The 23,078-nt window shown below is 38.5% G+C and overlaps 1 protein-coding gene across 1 annotated transcript in view; it reads right to left on the minus strand.

Moving 5' to 3' along the window:
* Nucleotides 1-23,078, minus strand: part of Cntnap2 (contactin associated protein 2) — a 1,481,094-nt gene that overhangs the window by 871,581 nt on the left and 586,435 nt on the right. The gene's annotated exons all lie outside the window — the stretch shown is intronic.

The raw sequence follows: 23,078 nt of genomic DNA on the forward strand, positions 1-23,078 counted from the left end.
TACAAAATACAATTGTTTCTACATAATACCCCCAAAAGATTTATCTCACACCAGATTTGTGTCTAAATCAGAAAAGCTAGAGTCTCAAAGCACAATGAATCTTGATGCCAACACCAATCAAATGATGAGATGATGAAATCAAAACAATCTTTTTGGGTGCAGAACATAGTTGGCTCTGGAGGGTACAATGTATGTCTTCCCATGAGAGAAATAATAAGCAAAAAAACATAAAGATAATTGATCCCAAAACAATCAGTGACCACCATAGCAAACAACATTAGATTTTAATGCTCCAAAATAATCAAAATTTACTTCATGTACAATTCTGTGACATACTGGGGTAAGGAGTAGAGTAACAAACCTTAGGAGTACTGCCTTTATAGCTTTGAAAAGACATTAGCTTCTTCCATAATGATCCAGATTGAATTTATTCAGTTCTTTTTGGCTTATCAGAGAAAATAGTGATTCCTTGATGAATGCCCCCTGAGGCTTTCCACAGTCTCCCTCATGTGGTCCTCTCCATCTTGTGATGTGATGGCAAGTAAAGTCCTTTAGTGGCAGAAAAGGGTTCTCTGCTTTTATGGAGTCATCCAATTGAATTAGGCTCCTTTGAATCTTTAGTCAGTTGCATGATCACGAAGCTGATGCCAATGGGCTCATTTTGGAGACCAAGATGAGCATTGCTGGGTCAAAGATTTTCAGAAACTTTGTCTACCTACCTACCTACTCGGAGTATAGAGACTGAAAAAAGCAGAAAGACTACTGGACATGGCAGAAAACTGTTCTCAGGGAGAGTGGGGCACAGGGACATGCAGCATCTGTTAGCTAGAGTTAGCATGGTTAACTGACAGGTTGTGACATGAAGACTTAAAGCTATAAGGAAAACAAGGAGTTTTTGTTTGTTTGTTTGTTTCTCTTAAGTCTGAATCTCTACCAGATTCAGAAACAGCAAACTCCAAATCACCTGGGGTAAGAAAGAACCCTTCCCACTACTATCATCTTTAGTTAAATTCTAAGAATCAGCTGTCTTTTATCATTTAAAATTAAACTACTGGTGTCTATATCTTAGCCTCATTAATTTGAAACAAAACAAATCTCTTTGTCTAAGATTCAACTATCTACATCTTTAATCCGAGACACCATCTAAAAGACTTCACTAATGGTTTATAGAGTCCTTGATACACAGTCAGCCTCCCTCTCTGAACTTCAAATCAGATAATGCTGCATTTATTACTGGTGATGGAGCATGGCTCCTCCTAGTAGGATACTCACCATTGTAACCTGACTTACCATAAGACAAAAATCTAAGTTGGATCTAGGTTGTCAGGACAGAAATGCCCTAAAATGATGTAAACCTGTAGTGACTCTCTGAAAGTAAAGAATGCAAAATGGAAACAGTGCTCTGTTACTGTATATGTTCACCTTTCTCAATGAAAGAAATGGGCTGTAAATGTCTACTGCTTGTACATCCTACTAAAGCTTCCTCTTGAAGATAATTAAAATGACCAGAGAAGATATAGTCATAGTAAATGTGTCACTCTGTTAAAATAGTCAGATGTACTTTACATATTATCTTATATGTCCATTAGGACATATAAATCTGTATGATTTATCTAATCCCAAAAGTGTCTGGCTCATTAGGGTTTTGATAGGGTTTTCAGTGGTGTCACGATTTGCATAAAAAAGGGTGTTTATACTGTTCAACTATGTTTATTGCAACATTATTTGTAATAGCCAGAAACTGGAAGCAACCTAGATGCCCCTCAACTGAAGAATGGATTTAAAAAAAAAAATGTGGTACATTTACACAATGGAGTACTACTCAGCAGGAAAAAAAAGGCAATGAAATCTTAAAATTCACAGGCAAATGGATGGAACTAGAAGAAACCATTCTGAGTGAGGTAACCCAGTCACAAAAAGACAGGCATTGTATGTACTCACTCATATGTGGATTTTAGACATAGAGTAAAGGATTGCCAATCTCAGTCCAGGCTGCCGGAGAGGATGGTAAACAAGGAGGACCCTCAGAGAGACATGCATGGTCCCCTGGAGAAGGGGAAAGGGACAAGATTTCCTGAGAAAATTGGGAGCATGGGGGGAAGGAGGATGGAACTAGGAGAATGAGAAGGGGAGAAAAGGAGGGGGTGAGGAAGACATGATGGGATAGGGAGGTTGTGTTGGGGGAAGAGCAGAAGAGAGCAAAGATAAGAGATAATATAATAGAGGGGGACATTATAAGTTTAAAAAGAAATCAGACACTAGAGAAATGTCTGGGGAGCTACAAAGATGACACCAACTAACAACCTAAGCAACAGAGGAGAGGCTACCTTAAATGCCCTCCCCTGATAATGAGATTGATGACTAATTCATATGCCATTGTATAGCCTTCATCCAGCAGCTGGTAGAAGTAGAAGCAGACACCCACTGCTAAACCTTGAACTGAACTGAAATCCAGATGCAGAGAAGGAGAACTGATGAGCAAAGGGGTCTGTACCAGGCTGGTGAAACCCACAGAAACAGCTGACCTGAACAAGGGAAAACCCTTGGTTCCCAGAATGATAGCTGGGAAACCACCATGGGACTGATCCAGACGCCCTGAATGTGGGTGTCAGTGAGGAGACCTTGGAAATCTATGGGGCCTCTTGTAGTGGATCAGTACTTATCACTACCATAGGAATGGACTTTAGGAGCCCATCCCACATGGAGGGATACTCCCTGAGCCTAGACACAAGAGGGTGGGCCTAGGCCCTATCCCAAAGAATAAAACAGACTTTGAAGACCCCCTATGGATTTCCAGGGGACTAGAAAGGGTATGGATGGGTAGGGCATTAGTTGGGGGCAGGGGAGGAGGGGAAGGAGAGGGACCTGGGATTGACATGTAAAATAATTTTCTTTCTAATAAAAAAAACAAAAAAAGAAATCAAAAAAGATGTTTATAGCCTTCTGTATTGAAAAAACTATGCTATAAAGTATGCATATATGTATATATATGCATATATGTGTATGCGTTTGTACTAGTGGCAATGGATGGATGAAATTATTGTAATATTAAATCTTTCTAAAGAAATTACTCAGTGTTGTAGAAACCATGTTACTTAAGTAGCCATAGATAGCTAAAGCAGACTATAAGTTTTTACAAAACAATTGAACTTTATGATTGCTGCCTAACAAATTGAAATAAGCATAAAATTTCAAGTGGTATTCTACTGTCTCTATTTTCTATTAACATGTATGTGTATAAATAAACACACATGTATAAAATTACACATATGTCCCAGAACATAAAGATGCTTCTTCTATCACTGGAATATAATATTTTATCATTATTGAAATCATTCAAAAGAATACCAAGAACCAAGATTGCCATCAATTGTTGACTGTTTATCTGCTCAGTAGTTTTAGCAAAAGTGATTATCAGTCACAGCAATGGAGTTACAAAAATGATGCTCTCTTGGTATCTCCAAGTGATTATTACAGAAACCCTAACACTAAAACTTGCAGAGCTTTGATTTTCTTCTCTCCTGGCACAGATCTGAGTCTTTGCACTTCCTCCCACATGCTTTGTGCTATCTCAAGATTGCTTATATATTTTTTATATAATGTAAATGCTGCATAATAAATAACTTTGCTCCATATTTTAGGAACCAGTGCCATAAATATCTGGGCATATTCAGTACAGTCACAAAGTCTTTTTCATTTTAATTAAGGAGAATTTTTACTCAGCAACAATGATATATTTAATATTTTTAATATACAAGGAAATCTAAGAAATTTCAAAATTGTGATTATTTTAAATATATTTCAACAATATTCACATTCTAAACATGTGTATAAATAATACATGTCTAAAAGATAAAATACAGTACACTCAGTATTAAATCAAAAGATCCGTAGCCTACAGAAATATCAAAATAAAGAAAAGAATAAATTAAAAATCAGATTCTCACAATAAAGTAACAAGTCTCTTATAGAATTATATGTGGACTGCACATTCCAGGGCTTATTTTGAAAATGTGCTGTATATTGCAAAAAATCCAAAAGATTTACATGAAGTATATTGTATATAGTTCATTATTATGCATTTTCCATCTTTTTTATTTGAATTAGAAACAAGATTTTTTTGGGGGGGTTCTCTGTGGCTTTGGAGCCTGTCCTGGAACTAGCTCTTGTAGACCAGGATAGTCTCAAACTCACAGAGATCCACTGCCTTTGCCTCTCGAGTGCTGGGATTCAAGGCGTGTGTGGGCTGGAGAGATGGCTCAGCATTGAAGGCTAGGCTCACAATCAAAAATCATTAGTATGCATTTTATCTTTAAAACACTTTATTTTTTAACTTGTTCCTTTTTTCTAATTTTTTCCTCTAGACTTCTGTTTTTAACTAGAAACAGTCTTATTTTACATATCAGTCACAGTTCCCTCCCCTCCCATCCTCCCGTGCTCCCCACCAACTCCCATTCTATGACTCTTCTGCTCCCCACGGAGGGGAAGGCCTTCCATAGGGGAATCATAAAAGTCTATCACATCATTTGGGACAGGGCCTACGCCCTCCCCTGTGGGTCTAGGCTGAGAGAGTATCCCTCTACCTGAAATGGGCTCCCAAAGTCCATCCATACACTAGGGATGAATATTGTTCCACTACCAGGGACCCTATAGACTTCCCAGGCCTCATAACTGACACCCATGGTCAGGGGGCCTGGTTCAGTTTGGTGTTAACTCAGGAAAATGGGAATCAGTCTACCTCAAGACCCAGCAATTCCACTCTTAGGCATATACCCAAAGGATGTACACACATACAGTAAGGACATCTGTTCAACTATGTTCATAGCAGAATTATTTGTAATAGCTAAACCTGGAAGATGGCCCTTAACTGAAGAATGGATAAAAAAAAATGTAGTACATTTACACAATGGAGTACTACTCAGTGGGAAAAAAAAAAAACAATGGAATCTTGAAATTCAAAGGCAAATAGATGGAACTAGGAGAAACCATCCTGAGTGAGGTAACCCAGTCACAAAAAGACAAACATGGTATGTACTCACTCATATATGGTTATTAGACATAGAGCAAAGGATTACCAGCCTATAATCCACACCGCCAGAGAAGCTAGGAAACAAGGGGACCCTGAATGAGCAAAATGGGAGCACAGGGGTGGGGGTGGGGGAGGGGAGAGGGAGTTAGGAGATAGAGGAGGGAGGAGGAGGACATGAGGGAGCAGGAAGATTGAGTCGGGGAAGAATAGAGGAGAGCAAGAAAAGAGATACCTTAATTGAGGGAGTCATTATAGGTTTAAAGAGAAATCTAACACTAGGAAAATGTCCAGAGATCTAGAAGGATGACCCCAACCAAGAATCAAAGCAATAGTGGAGAGGCTACCTTAAATGCCCTTCCCAGATATTGAGAATGATGACTACCTTATATGACATCATTGAGCCTTCATCCAGTAGCTGATGGAAATGGATGCAGAGACCCACACCACAGCTAAACACTGAGCTGAACTCCTGGGATTCAGTGGTAGAGAGGGAGTAACGATGAGCAAAGGGGTCAAGACAAGGCTGACAATACCGACAGAAACAGCTGACCTGAATGAACAAGGGGGAGCTCTTGGTCCCCATCTGACATCTGGGAAACCAGCTTGGGACAGAATTTTCTGTTCTGCCTGGTTCCTCAGCTGTTCAGTCCCAAATAAATACACAGAGGCTTCTATTAGTTATAAACTATTTGGCTTATGGCTCAGACTTCTTATTGGCTATTCCTCTCTTAATTATTGACCCATTTCTATTAAACTATGTATTACCCATAACGTTCCAGCAAGTTATTCCTTTGGTGGCTACATGGCATCTTGCTGGTGACTCTGTGTTCCTCTTCCCAGGCTTTCCTCAACCCCCTTTTCCCCATTGTTATCTCTTAGGATAGTGTATATACCTAGTTAGCGATAGCTTCCTATTGTTTATGGTTGGGATTGGAAGGAGGTATTCTGGCTTGGACACCTCTTTCAGATGACTTTAGGGTTTAGTTAAAATAGATAGGATGTAACATAAGCAGATTGTTTTATCTTCTTATATTTCACCTTTATGATTGTTAATTTTGGATACTTTACACTGTTAAATTTTAATCTTCTTTTAGACTAAAGGGGGAACTGTAGGGGATGCTGTAGCCACGCCTGCTTAGGGGCTGGCTACAAGTGTGCCTGACCACGCCTGCGAGGGCGTGGTCAGGGTGATGTAGAGTGAGGGACATTCAGGTGGTGGGTTTCTGCTTTCGGCTTCGCTTTCCGCTTGCTGTACGGTGCTGGCTGGCTAGGTTGCTCTGTAAGTAAGACTGTTTCCTTTTAAAATCCCTTGTATTTTTACCTGGCTCTGTATTGTTAATTTCCCACAATATGGTACCCCTGCCTATATTTTCTACCTGGCTACATCCTGCCTGTCTATTGGCTGAAACGGTTTTATTCATCAACCAATAAGAAAAGAAAAACATATTCACAGCATATAAAAGACATTCCCATCCTTAGACTTTTTTATTTTCCTTTTTAAGTATTATACTGATCTCCCATACACATTAGTTTAATATATATATATATATATATATATATATATATATATATATATATATATCTAGGGTCTGCAAGGGAGATTATGTGGTTATTTTCTTTCTGAGATTGTGTCAGACACAAGTTTATTTTTTCCATTTTTTTATTTCATTTTACATTCCAAACACTGTTCTCCATCCCACCCCTTCTCCCCCTCTTGCCTCCTCTCACTCTCTCTCACCTCCCCCTATCCCATTCCCAGTCCACCCCTCCTTTTTAGTAAGGGCTTCCATGAGGAGTCAACATAGCAGACACGAGTTGGAAATATATATATATATATATATATATATATATATATATTAAATTGAGCCTTGTAGAACCCATAGAGTCAGATGTGGAACTCATGAATGGGAGGGACTTTCATAATTGGTCTATTGCATCCCAGGGTTGGTTTGTCCTTATGGAGCATCTGACCCTGAAGCATGAAGGCCCTCAAGTATCCCATTGTTTTAGTACAGACATAATCTTGTGTAGAACATTATGTTCAAGTTAAAAATGCCTCCAGATTCTAAATTTAACTTGGAAGTCTTACTTTTTTTCTAGAATGCTGGAGGCAATTCTTATGAGATATTATGTTTTTAAAATAATAACTGAAAAAATGTAGAGAAAAATAAGAGTGATGGTATGCAAAGAGAAACACTGCATAAATAGCATATCTGTTCACAGATTACTAATAATTATTTAACCTTTGGATATCTGTATTATTGATTTCTAGTGTCAGTCACATCATAGGGTTCTTAACCAGACCCTTTCTGTTAGTAACTATTACTTATATTTCTTGGTCTATGCATAATTCCTGGGCAAACCAAGGACATACAACACGAGAAATTTTTGAATTAATTATATTGTAGAAGTATTTTATCATGTCACAATAGTGGGCACTAACTATATTTCTAATTTAATTTCTATGATATCTTATTATTAAATGTATGTATATGTAAACATTCATTGCAGAATATTAGTAAAAGAGAAAAATGTGAAGAAGGAAACAAAAAATCACCCCAAACCTAATACTATGAATGTCACTATAATTATTTCAGTGTACTGTACACTCTTTCCACCTAAGTATGTTCATAAGAAAAACAGTCTACACATGGGGTAGGACCTAGGCCTGGCCCTGGATGATGTGGTAGACTTTGGGGAGCCCCTTTTGAGGGCCTTACCCTGCCTGGGGAGTAGAGGGAGGATGGCTAGGGGCAGGTGGGATGTTGGTGGGGAGGGGAGGGAGGGGGAGAAGGGATTGACATCTGAAGCAAGCTTGTTCCTAATTTGAACTAATAAAATAAAATAAAATAAAACAAAAAACAATCTACATACATACACAGAAAAATGCACAGCTAAAGATGTTTACACATACATTCTCCAAAGCTTTTCTGAAAACTGTCCCCTTCACTCTATGGACTGAGTCTATATTTCTGGACTGATATCATCAATTATCTGATCCATGGAAAAATGCCTTTTTCTACATAGGTGCCATGGAGAATTTTTAACAAGAATAACCTGGTGGTGCTACCTTATACCCATGTGCTTTTCCTTTAATTCCGTCTGCACTTGGTAGAAAGTGGGGAAACGTATACTAATCTAAGGGTACTGAGAGATGGACCCCAACCTTATCTTTAGACTTGAGCCTTCCCATTCTCCAGGATTTTTGTTCAGCCATATTGATATTGCTTCTCTTCTCAGGCATCATATCGTCCTCATAACTTCACATTAATTCTTCTATACCAAAGGCACAAAATTTCTCTTATTTTTGAGACCATGGTAGTTTTGAAATAGATCTTTTATTTCATATGTGTGAATGACTGCCTACAAATACATATATGTATGTATGATGCCGTTGGAAGTTCAAAGAATTTTCACATCCCCTGGAACCAGTTACCATGTGCTGAGAATTTAACCTGGGTCCCCTGCGAGGGAGGTAAATGCTCTTGACTGCTGAGCCATCTCTCCATCATTTAGGTTATAAACATAATTTTAAAGTTAATAGTGAAATGCCAAGCATGGCAGATGGAGAGAGAGAGACATCATTTTCTGTAAATATTCACACAGCAAGAGGACTATACCCTAGTGGGAGCATTGCGCGGTAAGTGCCTCTGGTCATCCCTGTCTGGACAAACTTCTGTCTGTGTTTTTCTCCTGTCCTTGATCACCCTTGGCTCTTCACCCCAGTGCCTTATTCATTTGATCCAATAATTGCTCTTTCCTGGTTGGGAGTGAAGTTTCTGAGGAAGATTTAATGTTAAGTGACCTGTGGAGAGCATATCTCTAAAACCTGGTATCTTTCTCTTCGCTAAGACATCTGTAAGAAGAAATCAGTCTAAGAAGAAAGAAAGCAAAACCATGTCTCTATAAAAACAAGAGAGTATATTATATGATTTTAAAATTTAAATTTTATTAAGCCCCTTTTCCATTTTTAGGAGTAGATAATTGTTTGCAGAAAATTATTTTCAACCTGTGCAGAGAGCTTGGCACTTCGGTTTATCCTTCTTGGGGTCTGCATTGTTGATCTTTTGTGCTCTAAATTGCCACTGGCTTTTGCCAGTTGTTGCACTGTTTTTCTTTGCTGGAAAAGTGACAAGGTTAATAACAGCTGTGTTTGTCTAACCATGTTTCTAATCTAGCCATTCCGTCCTTTAAAGGGTGGAATGGATTCACCACTGACACATAAATAATAATTTCAGAGACCTTCAAAAAGGTGATTGATGTCCTTGCTTTGGGATATTTTCTTTCTTTGAAGTGAGTGATGGGAACAAAACCAAGATGGTACAAAAAGCTTTTCGGTTGGAATAGAAAATCGAAATGGTGGAGGGGAGGCTGAGATACAAAGGAGAAAAGCAAAGAGCAACCTGGATTGAGGGGCAAACAAACATAGCTGGCAGAACTCTTCTTCTTGGAGGAGACTGTCTTCTTGGAACAGAATTACAGCCAGCTGCTCTGCTACCAAATAGCTGTACGGATGGGGATGAAGATGGTGGCAATTGTAGTTGCAGGATTTCAGGAAAAGCTATTTGCAATCCCAGGCGTCAGTCTGGACTTAGAGCCTACCTGCAATATGCTATATCCCTCTCTCCAGTTTGAAACAGTTCTTAACTTCCCCACCACTTCACCATTCTAAGATCTAACCTTTCAAGGGGAAGAAGCCTGTCAGTGTCCAAGATGAATAAAGTGTTAAGCTCTTACTAAAATGCTAGAAGTTTTCATATTTTTCCTTCAGGGTTTTAAAAGAATGAGTGTCAACAAATAAAGAAACATACAAAAAATCCTTTATGCTTATTGTCCTACACAATAGAGTGAATGACCAAATCAATCACTTTGCACAATAACTTGTGTTCGGGGGAAGGTAAAAATACCTATGTAGCCAATGAAATGTGTATTACCATTAACAGCCATTACCATGCAATCCGTTAAACCTCTAAGACTTCATCTTATAGTGGATAGTTGATGTCTGGAGCTTTGCAGCCATGGTCTTGGATCAGTGTTTGACTACCTGTCCAGTGGATTTCTTCAGGGCAAGGCACCTGTGGAAATGGACTCTCACTTGGCAAGGACCTGTTGCCCATGGGTCAGCATAGGAATTTGCAAAATTCATGCAGCTTGCAGGCTCTTTTCTCTCTCATGGTATTGGTGATTCTTTGGGCAGATTTTAGTTTTACTTTGTCAGTCACACATGCAACAGCTGTAATTTTCCCTGGAAATTCTGTTCCTTTTCAAGTATTTCCCCCTATGATTCAATAGGGGGTTAATATTTCTTGAATCTCTTATCTGGAATTACTAACTACAACTCCGAATCCTGGGAACTTTTCTGACCCAATAGAGACAGTTAGGTGCATCTGAGGAAACAACACTTGGAACATTGACCATGTCTCACAGTTCTGGAAAGGCGACTAAGGCATACATACACAGAATAGGGAAATACACGTAGTGCCAATTCCCTGGACACCAATCATACAGCACTAATGATAATATCTAGTATATTCCTGTGGGAAAATGCTATAGAAACATGGGATGGATAGATCCATCTTGAATACATAGGAGCTTATGTTGGTGGAAGAAGTATGGTATAGTGAGATGGGAAAACAGTACCTTATCAAGGTCTGCCTTGATAGAGATTGAGACATGGTACCCTCTTGTAGAAAAGGCAACTGTATGAAAATATATCTTGCAGACATGAAAGAATTTTCTGCGTTTGAATACTGATGTCCTTAAACCATTCTTCCCATGTCTATTACTTTTTAACATTTAACTTTTTAACTGCAAGTAGCTGCAAGCAGACATCAGTGCTGTGAAAGCAGGATTTGTCTGGCTTGATATTTAGTTAAGTCTCCAAACATGCTGAACTCCATGTCTGGAATAATGATATGCAGGGGGTGCGAAGGTTTATTTGAGAAAGCATGAATGGGAACAATGGGAGCTTTTATAATGCTTATTATATATTTCTTAAAAGTCAAAAATATAAACCAATAATAAAGCTGTTCATATAACCCTGATAAGAAAAAACTCCAAGTATAAATAAAGATGGACTGCATTTGGGGGGTGGGCACTTGAGTACAATCCACTTGGTGGTCAGAAGTTTTCTTTGCACCAACAACCCTTCCCTGCCTCAGAACCTGAACCTGAGCCAAGGCTGGACCATGGCGGTTTGTATCCATTTGACTGCCATCTTCCCTCATCCTGTTCTACATTTCTCTAAGTTTGAACTTCAAAATTCCCCACATGGTTGAGATAAATCATCAGCATGTCTTTCTGTGCTTGTCTTCATTTAACATGTTGTCCTCTAGGGTCTCCATAGTGTCTTCAGTGGCAGGTCTCCCTGTTTCTTAAGAGAACCCAGTTTCATATTTTCTTCACATAGGATTTTCCCCATATCTTAACTATTGGGAGTTACACTGCATTGAGCATGAGAGCATTAGAAAAATGTCTCTTTGAGTTACTGATTCTATTTCTTTTAGATATATCCCCTGAAGTGGAATTACTATCTCATCTAGTGATTATATTTTTAACTTTTGAGTAATTTTCATGCCATTTCCCTAAACTGACTATGTATATTAACATTCCCATAAACAGCAAATATTTCTTCATAGAATTTCTTCATATCCTAGCCACCATGAGCTGTCTTCTGTCTTTTTGTTATAGCCTTCCTGATCTGTGTGAAATGCTATTTCATTGCAATTGGATTCTCATTACTCTGTGTTATGGCTTGAACATGGAATGTATTGTGAAGGCTCCTGTGTGTGGACACTTGATTACTAGCTGGTGGTCCTGTTTGGGGAGGCAGGGAGGGGACAGTTCTGACTCATTAGGGAGATGGAGTCTGGCAAGAGGAAGTGACTCACTAGGGATCAGGCGGTGACAATTACAGTCAAGCAATATTTCTGACTAAATCTCTCAGGCTTTGATTTGCCAAGATGTGAGGAACAAAACCATGACCAAGCTCCTATTGCTATGGCCATGTATACAATATCATTAAAGAAAAGAACTCCTTTCTGCTTTTCAGTATAGTCTGCAGATAGAGTCCCATATCAATATGCTTCAGGATTTATGTTTACAATATGGCTGTTAATCTGACCATGCATTAAAATTTCAGATTCTCTACTGTTGTAGTAAATGTGAAATGTCCTTACATTTTCAAGTATTTGACCAATGCTGGATTTTGGAGGCTGGGGGAAGCTTTAGCAGTAGAGTCTAGCTTAAGGAGGTATGGTGATCATTGGGAGAGGAGGAATTGATGACTTGGAGCTTGGTGCTACATAAGGAAGTGTGAACAAGCTCCCCTTTGCTATACCTTCCTACTCTGATGGACTGGGGACTCTCACACTATGATTGAATAATCTTCCTTCTGTTGGTTTATTTCTTTCGTGTAATTTTTTTTATTTTTTTATTTTTTTGCAGTGTTGAGAAGAAACAAATAGTCATAGTGAATCCAAAACTCTAGTTGATCTCATCGGTTTAATGTTGCTCAGTTTTTCTAAGATTCAGAATTCTAAGGTGTCAGAAATCTTATCATTGATAGGACAGCTGCCACTGTAATTCTAATTAGAATTATCATTTGAAAAATACATTTCCAATCTACAGTGGTCTCAATCTATGTATTATATCCAAACTTCCATATTCTGAGTAGAATTTCTTAAAGATCAAGAAATTCACATAGTGAGGGACTGAAGAAAAGTTAGGAGCACTTGCTGCTCCTGTAGAGGTCGTGGGTTCAGTCCTTAGCAAGTGTGGCTCACAACCATGTATAACTGCGGTTCCAGGGGTTCTGGTGTCCTCTTCTGGCCTCTGTGGACATACGGTGCACACACATACCTACAGATCAACACTTAGACACACAAAATATTTTTTTATCACCTTTAAAAGAAGAAGTCTACATTCTGAAATCCTGGCATTTCATGTGTTGTCTGAAAACAGCTGTTTCAGTTCAGGTGTATGTTCCCCAAATTTCATGTCCAAGTAACTGAGTTTCTACATCCACATGGTAATGGAATTTAGAGTTGAAGATCATGAGGTAATGGAGTCAGGGAGCATAGTGACATTCCTGGCTTTCTAAGAAGAAGAAAGACCTGAGATGGTGGACTTTCTTTGGTCCCCAAGTGATGCTCAACACCAAACCATGACCCAATATGTGTAATGATGCCAGCCGCCTGAGTTCTTTGGCCACATTAGGGCCCCAAATAACAAACAGAATCTTATATCAGTTACAGTGCTGCTGGCCAATGACTAGGATTTCTTATTTGCTAGCTCTGTGTTAAGTATCAGCAATAACCATTAATCTATGAATTTTATAAAGACTTATCTTATTGAGGACACCAGTGAGCGGCATGTGTTCTCTCTTCTCTGGATCACATGGCAACTCTACTTTTGACTACATTTCCCAGAATGCTCCTCCACTCCTAGCCCCACGTATTTTGCTTCCCTATAGGCCAACAGTGCTTTATCTATCAATCAATAGGACAAACATATAAACAGAAGGACCTTCCCCATAAAACATGAAGTCCTCATCAAGTGTTGAATCTACTAAGAAATAGTACATGACATAACTGACTCATATCTTCAGAGAATTTTCCCATCATTATCAGGCAAGGGGCAGCTCTCCTTGTGGATACATGTAACTCTGGTGTCATGATTCTGTACTTCATCCCAGCCTACCCTATGAGCTGAATAAATTTCCGTTCTTTAAAAGTTATCCTATTTTTTAGTATTTATCCCTAGTACATGAATGGACTTTGGGAGCCCATTCCACATAGAGGGATATTCTCTCAGCCTAGACACACTGGGGAGTGGTCTGGGCCCTGCTAAAAATGATATGGCAGACTTTTGGGATCCCCCATGCAAGGCCCCACCCTCCCCAGGGAGCAGAAAAGGAATGAGATAGCAGGTCAGTGGAGGACAGGGGATATAAAACAAGCATGTTCCTAATTTAAATAAAAAATTAGAAAAAATGTCCTATTTCCTGTGACTTGTTACAGCAACAGAAAACAGACTGAGGCCCTGAAATCATACAAAAATCTCCTTTTAGAACTCCCTGTTAGATGAATCAATAAAATTAACTTCCATTTTCACTCTCTTCTCAGTACAGACTGAGCATGGAGCTATTGAGATAATCAGTGAGAATTCCAGTGAATCTATTATTTCACCTTCCCATTCCACACGGAATCACAAGTTAGGCAGTGCGTGTTATAACTAACAAAAGAGATGCCCATAGTTTTTGGAAATTGCTGTACTCTACAAGGGGGTGAGTACAACTTCTCAGAAGCCCAAGGACTGGTCACAGTGCACAGAAAACATTATGGTTAATTCACTTGCAGGGTGGTGACTTTCCAGATTAGCTGGTGCCTTGTGTGCACCTGAAAACACAAATTGGAATCACTAAACAAATGACATGTTGATACACTCTTTGAGATAATTGGCACAGGCTTTGGCCCCTGTCCTTGTCATTTGTCCTCATTAACGTAGACAAAGCAATTAGTTATAAGTAGAGCGAATATTAATTCATTTTGAAATATTTGTTAAAAGCACTCATGCAAGTACATGCTGATAGGTAGGTATTGCTCTGAGCCTTTAAATATGAATGTATGCACTTACTTTTTCTTGAAAATTGAGAGACATTTTGAATTTAATATTGAAAATAGAAGAAAAACTTTGAATCTTCAGAAATAATAAATACATTCTCTGTGACTTGAATGGAAACATTTCAATTTGATTTTATAATAAACTTAGGCCTTTAAAGGTGCTTTATATATAGGAAAGTAAGCTTAGTTTTCTAGTGATTAAACAGGATTCCATTTTCACTGAGGTTATTTAAAATAATTATTGACTGGAAGCGAAAGTTTTTGATTAAAGCATTAAATTAAGTTTCACAATTGTTCCAGATGAACCCACAACTAGTGAGAAGCAGAGCAATGATATAACCTTGAACTCTGTCTACGAGTTATCAAGAACCATTTCTTTATTTTCTGCTCTCAGTTCAACCTTGAAAACTCTGTGACCTTCAGTGAGGTTCAATACTGTGCCTTTAGTTTTTTTCAATTAGCTTCATATTATTTAGTGGACTGATGACAAGTGCAGCCATAGAGTATAAAACATGCTCCAACACTTTAAAATACCTCTATTATTTTAAAATGGCAACAAAGCATTTCTAGCTGCTGATTTCAAGGTTCTGGAGTGTTTGAACATGTCAAAATTTTGTCATTGTTCCTGCTTGGGCTATAAAACATGAAGACAAATCAAAGAAAATAAGTTGCTTTTAGATTTTGACATTTCCAGCTTGTTGGATATTCACAGAGCCCTGGATATGAACACAGTTCCATCTACCCACAGGCAGTTTTAAAACACCCAGAGGCACATGGCGTTCAGTTATAGTTTGTAGGACATGGAGGAGAGAGACCGTTTACTCCACATTGCCATTGCTGAGGGAAATATGAAAAATTTAAAAATAGGTCAGAAACGTTAAAGTATCACTAAGTTGCAGTAAAGAATTGCTAACTTGACCTCTCAGACAAATGTCAGAATCTGTCCTTAACATCCCACCCAAAGGTCTCCTTGCTGATGCACAAAGCAAACATGAAGCTTTGTGTGATTCAACGGGAATTGCCCCTGGGTGCCTTTGAGGGCAAGTAAACTACTACAGATACCTAGATCCCAGATGCAATCATTTTTAGTAGGATTTTTGACACTGTGTGGGGCAGACTAATATAACACAAAAAGAATTTGAGTTTTGCAAGTAAAGAAGTTTGTCTTAAACCAAATGTAAACCAGTTACCCTGAGACCAGGCAAGAACTCTGCAAAAAAAAAAAAAAAAAAAAAAAAAAAAAAAAAAAAAGTTATGGAAGATGATGAATGGCATCAAAACTATAATATATAAACTATAATAATGCAAAGTGTCACAGCACAGAGGCCAATTCTGTTGTTTGGCAATGGTTAAGCCATCATGAACTTTCTTAACACAGAGTGAATAAAAATGACTCATACTAACAGGACGTGTGTCTGGTAGCTCATGCCTTAAATCCAGTCACACATGTGGCTGCAAAGGAATTAGTACTTTAAAATGTGCACACCATTGGGTGTTATTAAAAGCATTCAAACAATCAGATGAATGCATATTTAATAGCAAACAGGTAAGTTCATATGAAAGGGAGGGATGTGCCTTCACAAGAGCATGTAAAAAAAAAAAAAGGAGTTTGGGGCTTCCAGAGAGGGTCCAATGAATAGATAATACCTAGATTGTGCTCTGAACTTTGATGGGTAACTCAGTGAAAGGTTCAAACCTTTACATACAGGATAATGGGTGAAGATCAAATGACTTTAATAAGCTGTGTAGTGAGGGTTTGGAGATGAAGGGCGAGAAGAGAAATGGTGTGAAAAGATCTGGAGATGCAAAGAAGGCCAGACTGTGGTGCCTTGGCCTCTACTGTGCAAGTCTTCACTCCAGCTACGTTTATAATGTGCATTTAAGAAACTCCAAACTCTTGAATGTGATTTTAACAGCTGTTTCTAACCTGCTACCTTTTATTGCTACTTAGTTACATGCTGGTTGTATCACCAGTGTGAGATAATGGCAATTCATAAATAATAGTCACTGTTAACTCATCTCAAGTAGATACTTGAATTGAGAATTTACTCTATAGAGCTCACATTTTTCTACCCTAAATTAAACATCTTTTTCTAATAGCCTTGGGAAAATCACATGATGATTTCTGGATTGTTTGTCTTTTAGACAGCATTGGCACTTGTGTTTATGCTAAATCAGTGATTCTCTAGAGATGGGGTGATTTGCTGCCCCAAATATGCCCTAGCTGTTACTTTTCTAGGCTACAATTGGCATTATTTATTCAAAATTTGGCTGTCACCACTTGAAGGGGTGCTATTGCCACCAAGTGGGAACACACCAAAGTAGCCAATGAAACATTCTGCAATGCAAGGAAAGAATAGGTTCCTAGTGCTAATAAAGACTAAGTTTTTTTGTAAAGCATTTAAAAACTTTTTTCATGTTTTGTTGACTTAATACATTAAGATAGATATTTACACATTTCCCTACACAGAAAACTAGAAAACTAAGGCAGATTTTGTGTCATAAATATGTTAAGTATATTTTAGGTGCTTGCTTTTTTTTTAAAGAAAATATGATACAAGATGAAGACCTTGAGTGGACATATAAATTTGGGAGTACATAGAGACACAGAAATTGGATCTATGCTATGGGTAAGATTGCTCAAAAGAGAAAAAGGCCTTTTACTGACAGGATGCCCATGAGGTTAAGGAGAAGGAGTCTACAAAGGAAATTGGTGGAGGCCAACAAAACAGCGGGAAAATGTCATGACATGGAAATCAATTCAGGCAGGATATTGTTTTGGGAAAGGATTTGTATCAAATGGATACCAGAAGAGAATCAACAAGAGAAAGTCCATCTTACACCAAGTGACACAGAGGTCATTGATGAAAAGAGGCTGGAGAGATGCAGGTTTAAGTGACAGTGTGAAGCTGGAACCAAATTCCTTGAAGTTTTCAGTGTAAAGAACAGTAGCTTACAAGGGCAACTGTGTGGAATTATGGTTCATGTGAAATAGACCTAAGCATGCTTAAATATTTATAGCAATGATTTGGTTCCCATGCAGGGTGCATGGGAAAAACTGGACAGGACTCCAAAGAAGTAGACGATACCACCTCTGTGGTTGGAGGGAAGAAGAATCAATCTATTATTGGTTGGCTTATATGGTATGTAGGCAAGGTTTGTGGCCAGTTGGCAGGAAGAACATTTGTGTTTTTAGATAAAGCAGAAATGAAGAATAGTTTCTGATGGGGAATGTACTGTGTATGTTTATCTTATTGATTGTTAAGTAAAATACTGTTTGGCCAATGAGACAGGAAGTTAGACAGGACTAGGAATCAAAGAGGATTCTGGGAAATGTAGTAGAGAAGTGCTGATCCAGGTAGGAAGTGACATAGCAAGGAGACTCATGTTTAAGTGAAGGAGAAACAGGAAGGGCCCCTTTTTCCCCCGTTTGCCTCCTCCAGCCGCAGGATGTGATCCACCGGCAAGGAGGGACGCCAATAAGGCCTCCGATAAGATAAGTCTTATAACATATATAGATGTATAATACTTAAGACTGAGCTAACAGATGAGAATCCTAGTCATTGGCCAAGCAGCATTGTATCTAATACAAGTTTCCGTGTATTCTAGGAAACTAGGGCGGGCAGCTGGCGTAAAGCTCACACGTGGTGGTGGGGCTCAGGCAGCTTTTGGCAGAAAGATTTATCAAAACAGGTTTCTTTCAGTTTCCTCATAGTTGTGCTGACTATCCCACTTAGGTATTTCACATGGCAATTAGAAAATGGCCTCCGTTCTTCCTAATCTACTGTTGTATGTATGGATCCTTTCAGCCTGAACCCTGCCTTCTGTCTATCTTTTGGGAGCCACTTGCTGATTTCTAAGGTAGAACACATGTTCTCTCCTCCATGTTCTATCTGGGTTCAACAACATGAATTACAATTAACTGTGCCCATCATAGTAAGTATTATACAGATCATACTCATGTACACAAAATAGGACTCCCCAATTTCTGGATCTTGGTAAATGACTGGCAAGTGTGCACTGTGCGGTTGAATTATCCTGTATTATATTTGTTTAATGTAAATATATCTCTCAAAGGACTATTATCTATCATTGGCAAAATGGTATCTCAGAAATTATAAATTGAAAACAGGAATAGAAACACAAGAGTATAAACCCAATACTCGGGTATCTGAGGCAAGAGACTTTTGAGTTGAAGGATGGATACACAGCAAGATCTTGTCTCAGTGCATATTGTGTGTATGATAGCCATTCATATGTGTACATTTACATGTACACCTGAAAGTACCAATCAATGACAATTACTTTATATGCATTGCCACTCTTAGAAAATTTACTGAAGATAGGGGTCTCAATTCTGAGAGAATTAGAAAATTCAGATATCCATGTGGGAATTCTATTAGCTAAAAGCCAGTAGTCTATCTACAAACTGATTAATTGTGCCTTTATTGAATCTCTTTCTTTTCAGACGATGACCTCATGGAAGGTAGGCGCATGAGAACAAATAGGAGGGTTCTGACTATAAGTTTCTAGCTTCCACTTTCACCTCTATCACATATAAGGTCAAATGTAACCTTAGAAAATCAGATAGCACATGAGTAGGTAATGAAATAGTGGCGATCACTTTGCTTCAGGTTTTATCTTTCTAAACCATAAGTCTGTATTTTATGTGAATCATGGCAGTCCAAAATGCAGAGATTTTGAGTTATAAATGGCCCCTGGAAACCTGTATACCATAAAGTGGCAGCTTATATAGAACAAACTAAGCAATAAATGGCAATTGCATTTGCAAAGAAGTGTTTACTACAATCTGAATCCTTTATTTTGGAGTAGAATAGGATAGTAATCCAGTCTGTTGTAATGCTAATTGTATTGTTGATTTTAATCATTAAATGAGAAGAATGAGACTCAAAAAGAGCATACAGGGGCCTTGTCTTACAATTATATATGAAATATTAAGAAACAGTAATTTGAAGCACTTTTACTTGTTGCAAATTTATACTATAATGTGAGTAAGAGTTCAGCTAGTTAGCAAACATTTACTGAGCAGGTCATAATGATCAAGTGTTGTGTGAAGTCCTGAGGGTACATTGCGGTTTAGAACATTCTGGAAATATTCTTGCAGAAGTGAAATTGTACTAGATTCTTAGCGATTTTATTCCCAGCCACCATTTATCCAAAAATAAATTAAGCTCTCTTCTTGCTGTAAGAGTGTTTCTTTTAAGGCAAACCAATGAGATCAATGTTTATTTGGTTTATTGGTCTTTTCATTGCAATTGAAACTACTTTTCTGTTTAAGAAAACATGAATCAATGAAGTATTTTTTTATTTAACCAAAATAGAAATTTTAAACATCACATTCCCCTGTCTTCTTCCCTCCTTCCAGCATTCAGTTTTAAAAATTATATAGTGAAGTTTGCATATACTGACTGAGAGCCATTTATGAACAAAGTGACTGGGCTATTTCTATCCTTTGATAAATCTTTAACCTCATCCTCTTCTTGCAGCTAAGAAAATATAAAAGCTGGTTTCCTGGAGCCCTGTGCAGAAATGAACCACATAGTGAGTGCGTGCACCTGCATGTGTGAAGAGTAAAAGCATTCCCAGGAAAAAAATGTCTATTTTCCATTAGTGTTTCTCTTCATGCACCTTATTGTAACTGCCATTCAGTTCCAGGAGTTTCAATAAGAATGTTATGTACTTGATAAGCTCCTGGTGGTTTTTCCTATTGGCCACATGTGCTCTCAAACAACTGAGTTCTGATTTAGCATTCAATCACGATGGCTTTCTTTCTACAGTTTAACCCAATTATTGTTCAACTTTCTCCAGCATATCCAGCCTCTTCCTGCTCAGTCTCCTTTGCCTCTGTTGGCTCTGACAGGAATGACACTATCTGTTGAAAGCATCGTTTTCCATCAAGTCTTTCCAGATTCCCCTAGTGAAGACTGACTTCTGGTCCTCTGGGTGTTCTGTGGTTTAAATAGAGCTGATGCCCCCCTCAAAACTGAAACTCAATTCCCAGTGCAATAACAGGAAGAACTATGGTTTCTGGGAAATGATTATGTCACTAAGCTCAGCTCGACCACACAGATGGAATAAGTCCCCTTCCAAAGTGGCATGTTGTGAAAGCCAGTGCCCTCTTTCCCCTATACATGAGGACACGGGTTCCTTCCTCCCAGAGGACTTAGCTGGAAGATGCCAGGCAACCTTTTATAGACACTAATCCTGACAGAGCTTTGATTTTGAACTTCTCTGCTTTCAGAACCATAAGAAAGAAATGTTCCTCAAGGCTATGCTATTACATCATTCCAAATGGACTATCATAGTCTATTATACAAACCATTTGATAATATATCCATTTGTGGTTATTCCATTCAAAAGACTGTGTTCTACAAACACTAATCAAATCTTTCATCAGTTTAACTGAACTTGTCATTTATTCACTAAAATCAGTTATGAGCTTTTTTCAAGTTAGACACCGAAGATATAACAAGAAACAGATAAGGGTTACCCCAGACCTCTTAGAACATGAGAGCTGAATGCCCAGGCAGCCATTCTAAGAATACAAAGGTCACAAGGATTTCAGGAAGTGGAAGAAGCCTGTGTGGCTTTCAGTTTCCTATGTGTTACTCCCTATGATACTGAGGAAAATCAATGTTTTTTTCTTGGTGGGGCTAGACATGCAAAGCATATGAAAAGAGCAAGTGTGAAGTCCTATGCAACAAACCAGGGGAGCTCTCTTGTATGGAAAAGAGCTTCTGAGCTGAGAGCTGTCTTCTAATGCAAAGCTGTAAGTACAGCCTGAGGGATCCAGGTTTAAGGGAGGCAGTCTGGAACACAGAGTGACCCTATCTATCCAATGACACCGGCTTTTGATATCATTGCACGCACACATGCACACATGCACAGTCAGCTGGCCTGGAATTTGAATTGTAAGAAAGGCTTAAGCAACTGTTGACTAGCATTTGACTTTTTATGTACTTCTACAATAATTTTTTTTTAGAAAGCACATTTAATCAGGTTAAGAGTAACATAGGCTCTCTCTCTCTCTCTCTCTCTCTCTCTCTCTCTCTCTCTCTCTCTCTGTGTGTGTGTGTGTGTGTGTGTGTGTGTGTGTGTGTGTGTGTGTGTGCTGTCAGACAATCAGACCTATTAATGACTGCTGCTGGACCACAGTTTAAAGGCACCTTTGATTAATCTGGTTGCATTTGTCCTAGAAACCAACCATTCCCACCAAGCTGACTTTTTAACTTATGAGCCTCCTGCCTCCGAGTTATTGGTATTGGCATTATAATCATGTGACACCAAGTTTGTCCCCAAAATTACCACCTCTGAATAACTAAGTTCCCAATCTCTTAGCTGTGGGGAGAACATAAACTATGTAACAGGCTGTTATTAGTCTTTTACAGTAAGAAGTAACACTCAAAGTAAACTATTACAGAAATTTGGAGCAATAGAATTGTAGTGGTGGAGTAAACCAAATATGCATTATTTGCTTGGAAATACTGTGCTCAATTTCTGAGGGTCAGAATTAAAATAAGTAAGAAATAACCAAATCAATATGAAAATATTCTTCCTAATCAACAACATTAGCACTAAAAATTCAAAGCAAAAACAACAAACCCACACTGAACAGGTACACTTCGATTTTTAAATCATCTTTCATTGGGTGTGCTGGCTAGTTTTACGTCTACTTGACACAAGTAAGAACCGTTGGGGAAGAGAGAACCTCAGTTGGGAAAATGCCCCTCCCAGATGGGCCTATGGGCAAGGATATGATTCACTTTCTTTGCTAATGATTGATGTGGGAGCTTACTGTGAGTGATGCCACCACTAGGTTGATGGTCCTGGGTGCTATATGAAATTAAGGCAGCACTATCCTATGACCTTTGTGTCAAGTCCTACCTCCAGTTTCCTGTCCTGGCTTCCTTTGATGATAGACCTATAAGGTATAAGATTAACAAACTGCCTCCTCCCCAAGCTGCTTTCAGTCATGGGGTTTTATCACCGCAATAGGAATCTAAATGTAGGTGCTATGCGCACAGAACAAACTGTGAGCAGATGCATTGAGGAGAAGTGGTATAGCCAACCTAGTTTCATTAAAGGAAGGCTAGGAAGATAAAAATGTTAAACATTAAATCTTGATTTTTGAAAAGGAAATAGAAAACAGTTGTATGATTGTTTGGTTGTGGTTAGCTGCTCAGGGCAAGAAATATCTAAAGATGCTTATGGAAGTTTTTTGCCTCTAGTTTCTGGACCTTTTCAAGAGAGTGGAGTGTGTCAACATGAGAGCTGTCAAAAAATAAAATAAATAGTAGAGGAATCTGCAGTTATATGACAGGGAATTTTCACAATGATATTCCAACTTACTATAATAAAGTTTCCTCTCGAAAAAGTAGAAGAGGTTGAAAAATAAGAGACGTGAT

Source organism: Cricetulus griseus (assembly GCF_003668045.3).
Source record: "Cricetulus griseus strain 17A/GY chromosome 1 unlocalized genomic scaffold, alternate assembly CriGri-PICRH-1.0 chr1_0, whole genome shotgun sequence".
NCBI lineage: Eukaryota > Metazoa > Chordata > Mammalia > Rodentia > Cricetidae > Cricetulus > Cricetulus griseus.